General features: G+C 27.5%; 1 protein-coding gene across 4 annotated transcripts in view; it reads right to left on the reverse strand.

Annotated features, from left to right (window-relative positions):
* Window positions 1-9,151, reverse strand: part of LOC141534981 (very long chain fatty acid elongase AAEL008004-like) — a 46,563-nt gene extending 37,412 nt beyond the window's left edge. The window contains exon 1 of one of the 4 annotated variants that reach the window (XM_074254669.1): window positions 8,696-9,151. The gene's annotated coding sequence lies outside the window, so the exon portion shown is untranslated. The remainder of the gene's footprint in view (window positions 1-8,695) is intronic. The other 3 variants (XM_074254671.1, XM_074254672.1, XM_074254670.1) reach the window with 3 other exon arrangements.
* Between the last annotated feature and the right edge of the window lie 295 nt (window positions 9,152-9,446).

The raw sequence follows: 9,446 nt of genomic DNA on the forward strand, positions 1-9,446 counted from the left end.
GCCGCAAGGACTATTTAAGAAAATTCCTCCGTGTAGAGGATACTTATGACTATAAGTACTCGAAATTAAAAAAAAAACGGTTTTTTATCGGAACGTCCTTAATCTCATATGTTTACATAATTAAAATTTGCTTTATTACAAGTTATTTATATTTTATTATATTGTTTTGTTAAAAGAACATGCATGTAAGTTTCCATGGAAGATTGCTTAACCGTCGATCTATTAGGGCGCTTACCCTACACACATGGATTTCTTTTTATACTCTTAAAAACTTACAAGCTTCCTCGATTATAAAATGTGCATAGAATGACGCAATTAAAAAAGTTCTTTCTTATTACAACCGCGGAAAATTCAATCGAAGTCAGTTCAAGCTCAGAACAAATCTTCAATACTATCAATGAATCACAGTTTTCAAAATTCCTTAAAAATTTAATTTACAGCTGTATTTTCTTAAGAAAAAAAAATACTAAAATGGTAATAATAAGACCGTGATGCTAAAAAATCATCATTATCTATTATTAATATTAAAGTAGGTGACCCTCTTGGAAGGTTAAAAAATGCATCATATTCAATCATTTTTTCTAAGGCCCTGTACAAGATATTACAATGATATTTTTTGAACATTTATTTGAAGATTATAAAATACAAAAACACTTGATTCTTTTTCATTTCGTTCTTCAATAACTATCGAGGAGACGCTCAAGTCGGGGGCTCAAAAAAATGCTGTCCTACTGCGGCTAGATTATTTCAGATTGATGAATTTGAAAAATCAAAAAAACACAGCATCTTTAAAAGAAATATTTCTTACGAGCCCCGCCATCTAAATTTGCCAAAAAAAAAAAAAATCACATATGTTTGAAAAAAAAGTTGAAAAATACCCCTTTTTTCACTGTTCTCGGTTAAAAAGAAAAATGTTATAATTAACTTTTTTTGCTAAAATGTGGTGAGTAGGTATACAAAACATCTCAACAACAAAATAAGACCAAAGACATTGAAATCGGTCGAATAGTTTCGGAGATAATCTGTCCGCAATTTGAAAAAAGTGCCAATCGACAGCCGAAATGGAAGTAGATTTTCTACTTAAATGAAAATCACAACAATAATAATACAACTACTTCAGTCACATTTATGGAATCCCTTCTACCTAAGTTGAAACGAATGCAATAGTAACATTTCATTAGATATCTTCAGACGAATAAGTTATTTTCAGTCTAGGACAATAAAATGACATGAAAATTAGAGCTCGTGTAATGGGCTTTAAAATGCAATTTACGAAAATTTGACGTTATTTGATTGAAAAGTTATCCGCGAAAAAAACTGCCAAAATGTGAATTTTCACGATTTTGAAAATTTTGAAACTTTGTAATTTCTGAACTACTTGACTGATTAAGATCATCTTCAAACTTGACCTTGGAATGCGTCTAAAAATAAAGTATGTTGAATTTAGAGAAGATCCATCATGAATAAGACACTATCGTCGCAACAACCCGCGTTATATATTGCATATACAAATATATATATATATATATATATATATATATATATATATATATATATATATATATATATATATGTCGGAGGAAGAGTGGTTCGGGCATCGTTAGGGTCCTTTGGATCATTATCAGCCATCTTTATTTATTTTTACAATAATCAAATATAATAAAGACTTTGATTTAAAATATAACGTACACTAACTCGTACAAATAATAAATTTAATTACAAATATTCTACTGCGATTGATATAACAGTTAAAGACGTTTTGGGAATAAGACCGAGAACGAATCCGGGGTCAGTAGGATGTATGCGATCCTTACTTGATCAATGCTCAACGAGAACTACCCTCCCAAGTACCCTAAGTACTTATTCACTCAAAAATTATTTCGACAGCCCTCATTGTCTGTCGATATTTCTAACTATATACTTTTTACTTCTATCCTGTGACCTCGGCTACGTTTGGTGACCATTGTCACTCCGGACTTAAGCCCATCGTTATAACCATAAAAAATATAACTAGCTTAAATCATAAATAATATCTAAATATTCTATGCTTTACGATTTTGCTTAAAATTAACAGACAAACTAAAATATTGGGAATTTCCAATCTCTGGGAAAACCCAGCTCGATATTATCTCCGACATATATATACATACACATATAAGCTTTTGAACTAGATATATTTTCTGAATCAACTCGACAAACTGAGTCAGAAAATGGCTAAATTTTTTAAAAGTTCCGCCATGAAGATGGCTGTAATAGTTAGATTTTTATGAAATCTACTAAAAAAATAATTTCGAAATAAACGCGTTTAAAGTTTTTACTTTACCTAGAGTACTGGAAGTGCGCGCAAACTTTCACGAATTTCACTATGGTAGATTTTAATTTTTGAAAAACAATTTTTGGGGTCAATTTTTAAAAGTATAAATATTTAGAAAATAAAAAAAAAATTAAACCGATTTTTTTAACTTACAAGGTAGTCCTTGTCACCTTACTTCATTTGTTAATGAATAAACGTAAATGTTAATATCTAATTAGTCGATAATCTGATAAAAGTACCGACAATAAAAATCAAATTAACAAAACAAAAAATATTTTTATCAACACTTGAATAGTAATATCATCATTCAAGTCATTTTTGTATACCAAACCCATTTTTCTTAAATCTATTTTTCGTAATTTTATTTATTCTAATTAACTAGTCTTTATAAAAGCTTTATATTCTCTAACATTGCCTTGTCATATGATTGAATTGTCGTAAGGTTGAATAGTTTGCGATTGATTTATCATGCGGTTGAAATGTCGCGGTTGAACTGTCCGTGGTTCAATAGTCGCAGTATGAATTAGCGATATGTATCAACACTTGAATAAATTTTGGAATGAAGAATGATCTCTCGAAACAATACGTGATAGCGGATTCTCGAAATTTTTTAATATTATTAAAAAAAAATTTTTTTTTACATTCCAGAGTGAAATAATGTAAAATTTTATCAGACGATTTAATTAGATAAAATTATATGAAATTCCATGAAAAATTTTCCTATCTATTTTATTTATCTATATATAGTATTATTACTTTTAAATGGCGTCAATGTTGTCATGATGATCAAATATAACGTAACAATTAGTTTTTTATATACTGATCGTTACGATAGAATTAAATGGTTAAGGTATATTCCCATTTATTAAATTGGAGTATACTATACACGCATGATTAAATATGTATGTCACGTTTAGTAGAATAATTACCAAAGAATGTTTTTCTGCATGTAAACACATTGAAAGACAATGATGTATTGCTGCTTTTTTATTGTAAATCATTGATCATGATCTTAATTACGAGTAACAAAAAACGTAAATCGTTTTTTTTTTTATCATCAAGTGTTTAAGGAGATAAATAACTGTCTTTTATTCAAGTTGTTTTAAATGTTAAGCCTTTTTATGAACAAATAATTTGTTATTATGTTCAATGATTTCGAGATAATTTGTGCGCTCACAAATTAAAAATATAATCAGTTCATCACTAGACAGGCGTGAAACTATCAGATATAATTCGAATAGTACTGTCGTCAAAAATACTTGTAGAAAAAAAAACGAAACACGTTGCGTAAGGAAAAGTTTGATGTAGTAATAAAACAATCGACGAAATACTTCGTTGAAAGAGTATAAATTACTGATATATAATCTCTCAAAATTCGCTATTTGTATGGTTCGTGAGTACTGAAATTTACAATCAATTCGATCCAACTTAAAACTTACACATAAGCAATTAATATTATTGGACTTAATAGAAGGATACAAAATACTGATATATTATCATTTTCTATGACATAAACTGTAAAAAATTTGCGGAGTGAACGCGGAGTAAACGCGGAGTGAACGCAGAGTGAATGATTTTTAATTGATTCACTCCCAGCGGGAGTGATCTTTACTCCGAGAAGGAGTTAATTTTTATTAATAATAAAATTCACTCCGCATTCACTCCCAAAATAAATGAGGTTAGAAATAAATAAATTTTTGTAAAGAAAATATTTTTATAAACCCTTTTTATATTTAATTATTAAAAATTTAATTTATTATTTTTAATAATATTTAATTTTAATTATTATTATAATGGTTTTATATTTTTTTTTCATAAATTAATTATAATTAGATAAAATTTTGCTTTATTAAATAATGATTTTTGTAAGACTTGCACTGTACTTTTTTAACTATTGACGTTGTTAAAGATATACGCTCATCCCGCTGTTACACTCATTAAAAGCTTTCATTTCAGTACCCACATGCATTTTGATATATTTTTCATATATACATATATATGATATATATAAATATATTAAAAATTGATGTGGGTACTCAAATGAAAGGTCTCGATGAGTGTAATGTCGGGGTGAGCTTATATCTTTAAAAATGTTAATAGCTCACGAGATGCAAGGTCATTTCTTAATTATGTATCGAGAGATAGAGTATTTTCGACTGCAGTCTAAATAGTAAATACTTATCATAATAAATTGGCTATTGGTGAGAATAATATGAAACCATGAAAAGGCACAACTCCAAGTCAAGACTTTTCCAACGATACCAAATTTAACCATAAAAACCCATTTCATCATATAAATACACTGGCCACAAAATTTTACTTATTCTTTTAATAATATAGATTATTATTATTATTATTATTATTTGTTGATTTATAATAAATCATTTATAGTAAATTAATTTTGAGATTTTTTTGTAGAACGAAAATTCATCCTTATTTTATTTTTTTTTAAAACTCCGAACGCGGATGTTTTTCGGAGTGAAATCCGGAATCACTCCGGAATCACTCCGCAAACAAAAACTCCGGATTCACTACCTACGCGGAGTGATTAATTACTTCACTCCAGAACTCCGAGTGATGGGAGTGAAATTCACTCCCGATTCACTCCGGATTTTTTACAGTGTACTTTGAGAACTATTTGGAGATTAAATTTAACTATTCAAGGTATTCGATAAAACGTCAGCTATATTTTTTTTAGACAGGAATTATCACTGACCTTGCGTTTTGTTCGCTTCAATTATGCATTACGAAGTAAACTAATCATGAGGTTCAGTTTTGACGTATGAGACAGTCATCAATTATTTATTTATTTATTCTTTAACAAGAGAGCGACGTAAAAATTATAAAAAGTCATCAATGACTATTTTATGATATTCGGTAATAACTTCAGGCGTTTCAAGATTACCAATACGATAATTTAACTTCGATAATTCATTCGATTATAATTATTTTCTAACTAAAATTAAATATTAAAATTTATGAAATCAATGATGCTGAAATCAACATACGTCTAATAATTTTTTTGTTAATGTTTAAAAACTAAATTATTACTAAGAATATATTTTTAAAAAAGTACGTTTATAGTTTTTTAAAATTTTCAGATGTGAAATATTAAATTTAATTTTCTTTATAATAATTTTTTCGCTGAAAAATTCCTAAAAATTGTTAGGTTTCTGTTAAATGCAGTTTATTCAAAATTTAACTCAATACAATAACTAGTATATAGATTTAATATATTTCATTATTTTATCATGAAATAATATGTTGCAATAGTGAAACGTATACGTATTTACTAATCAGAATGTATATTTTTTGTTGAGTACGTAATATATATATATATATATATATATATATATATATATATATATATATATATATATATATATATATATATATATATTATTTACTTGAGAATAAAAGTTTATATTTTTCGACATTGCTCAGTATTTAGAATTAGTATCTTAGTTCTGATGTGATATATAGTAAATATAGATGTATATAATTTAGAAAAAGTAAACATGTCTTACAAGATAGAAATATTTTGTGAACCTCATACTAATTTGACTATAAAGAAATTTTTTTTCTATTTACATGCTGAGTTTACGTCTTCTATTAATTTAATTTTAAGTGCAAGTCATGTCTTTTTAAATTTAGATAATTAACAATTAAATGTATTATTATCAAGTCAGTAGACGTAACTGAGAGTCCTGACAACAATCGTTCAACTCACAACTGATCGTAAAAATTATTTCTTGTGTATGATGTATGATAAAATAAAATAATTCAATTAAAATTCTGTAATTTATCTGATAACAAAATACCTGCAACAAAAACCCAACGAAACTAATCGTAAATATTATAATAACATTAATCAATCATCATCATCATAATTATTTATTTCATTTGTATCATAATTATACAACGTATTTATTATTATTATATTTGTTAAAAAAATATTATTAAAAAAAATAAAGGAATATCTTAATAAAACTTTATAAATTGCAAATATTTTGTCGTCAGGTCAAATCTCGTGTTACCGTATATAAGTGATTCGCATTGTTGTGAACAAAAACATCGAGTTGAAGAAAAAAAAAATTATTGTCAAATAATTTTTTTCATCGCGGGCAAAAAATTTTGTCGTAAAATTTTTTCAGCATTAATTAAAAATTTCCAAATACTTTTCTAAGGTTCAATTCAAGTTCAATACGTTCACAATACGTCAATTTAATTTCTTACGTTCGTGATAAAATTAAATTTAATTATGAACTTACTGGTAATGAAATGAACCTCTAACGAATTTTACATGTGGTTAGGCTAAACGTATTAATATCTACGTCATATAGATATGTCATTATTTCCGAGAATGGCTTACACGTCAATTAATTGAATTATTTAACGAGATAATTTTACTTGTAAATATTCGTCTAATTATCTATATAAAAGTTTTCTGCTATCAAATTTTTTTTTTTTCATTTTTGTGCAAGTATTTTTTTGAAAAACATATTTCTGTCGTGAATTGTTTTGGCTCTATTGCATAACGAAGTTAAACAGTTTACTAATAAGAAAAATATATTGCAAATCCATTATAGTTAAAGTTACTAAAGATCAGGTTAAAATTAAACATATTCAGCTGAAATAGAATTTATTTTTTTCTAATAACCTATCTGGGACTATCGTAAATACATATACCCACATACATATAAGTAGAGGATACATTTGTATGTAATATGTACATCATCACAAGTGAACAGGTTGATTGTCGAGAGTGAAAAATACTGGAATTATACGGAGTACAACGTCGAGCCAGTCAAACTACCAGGGAAAGTGCATAGTTTTGCTATTAGGTTGTCGTTTTAACACTTTGGACTTGTATAGACCTCTCAATACTGGATCGTTAGTAAGTAGAGGTGGAATCTTCTTATATAAGTTCCAATATTTTATTCTTTAACTTATCTTACAAGGTAAAATATTAATATATAGATACAAATAATTTTTGAGAATTCTGATCTTTTAATCAACAATTACTCAGAATTTTGGAAAGAGAAAACATGAACTTGCGTCATTCAAAAAATTTCGATTTTTCATTGCATCTAATTAAAGAAAATTTTAAATTCAATTGATTGAATATTTAAGTTGTTTTCTATTTTTCCATCCATCAAGTAAATTGTCGATTACAACTCCATGAAGATTATGATGTTTTCAATTAAAATACAATTTCTTATAATTACAGCCATCAAAATATGCTATAACTATTTACCTCATAGATTCTTGACATAACTCTAAATGTACCGATTAAATTTTTTCTTATATAATATTTTCATACACTTCTAACATTAATTATTTATTAATTATAATTTTAATGGATGAAATGATAAGTCGAAAATACAAGACGATTATAAAAATTTAATTGTTGATAATCAGGAGAACGCATTAAATATTGTTTTATTGCAATTTTGAATTATAAATTCTTATACCGTTCGAGCCATTTTCAAACCGCATCACGCAACTGGTATTGTGGGAGCAAAATAGAATTTAAATAAATATACGATATTGTTGAGCCGCTAAGCAACAAATTATATTTATGTAAGCATTATTATATTTCAAGTGACGATTGGCTAATTCACGATACTATTAAATTAAACTAAAATCTCTATTAAATTTTTATTTAACTAATTTAATTTTATAATAGCTATAAAAATTATATTATCATTATATTCGAATATTTATTTATGTATTTAATAAAACACATTAACCTCCACGATGAGCCATTATTTTCGCAAACTTCCGCTTTTGTCAAGGATAACATGTTTTAATGAGAATACGAAAAAAAAAAGAAATAAACATGCAGAAAGAAAAAGAATAAAAAATTGTGAATATATATCCGCATTGTACGAAGTACGAGTAACTAGTGTCAGTGTCTAAGGCTAAAGCAAACCCACGTGCTTTGAAAATGAATGAGCTGAGTAAAGCTGAGTCATATTTTTTCAGTAGAGCTCCATTAACAGTCGAAAAAGAGAATGTGCCAATTTGTCAAGTTTATTATGACCCAAAGTACTGGTTGACACACTTTGTCGCTAGTACTCGTAACTCGTGGATAGATAATCATTATTGCGTAATCAGACAATTGTTGCCGCACATAACGTAGAAGGGATCACGCGGTGTGATTATTACATCTTCACTGAATAAAAATGTTTTAAATAATTATTTCTAACAGAAAATTACCAATATGTATAGAAAATAATATCCAAAGTCATTATTCTATTGTTACTCGTTTATTATATAAAAAAATTCCATGCGTCATTCCACTTGATAATTAATGATCAAACTCTAAAATAATTACGTGAGCTAAGTGAGTACTATACATTGACAGTATTTTCTTACCTTGACAGTATTTCCTTTAGTAACTTATCAAAACTCACAGCACTATCTTCTAATACACTTGTAGTTGTTATTGTTATTTCTAATTCTTTTATATTATCTTACATTAATTTAAATATTTAGTTATTCACACGTTTTTATAAATGTCAAAAATATTTATTAAGATATTTGTGGCCGTCACTGGTTATGTATTAATTATTTTTACTAAAATAAAAAAATTTATGTAAAGATATAAACTGAGGAAGCCTCGTGGTGCGATAATCATTAGCAAAAATAATTAGTTTAATGGTAATGATAGTTGATAAATAACAGACACGATAGATGTTATTGTTATAAGGCGTTGATTAAACTTTGCACCGACGTGGCTTTGTCCTCTTAGCGATAGCGTACTGTTGAATATTAGGCTGGAACATTGCTTTTAACCTCACCGCCATATTGGTACCGTCAACTCTCTCCTTCTACTTGTCACTGACAGTCAGTCGGTTTACAGTGGTAATACCTCAGCGACACTCACCACGATCCCCAATAATGTGGACATGTGTTAGCGTATTTTAGTTTTTCCTTATTACCTCAAGGTGTTGCATTCAATCATCGTTTATTTACCAACGACGATTGCACCGTTGGCATAGTGTTGATCTTTGAACTTTCATCAACCTATCAAATATCCTGTTTGAGCAAACAATATATGAATTTATTTTTCTCTTTAAGGTTACCGGAAGTAATATGACCTTTACTTCTTTAGAATTTGCAAGGA

The sequence above is a fragment of the Cotesia typhae genome, unplaced genomic scaffold, assembly GCF_013202065.1.
Source record: "Cotesia typhae breed Kobodo isofemale line unplaced genomic scaffold, CoteBio_Ctyphae scaffold_13, whole genome shotgun sequence".
Classification (NCBI taxonomy): domain Eukaryota; kingdom Metazoa; phylum Arthropoda; class Insecta; order Hymenoptera; family Braconidae; genus Cotesia; species Cotesia typhae.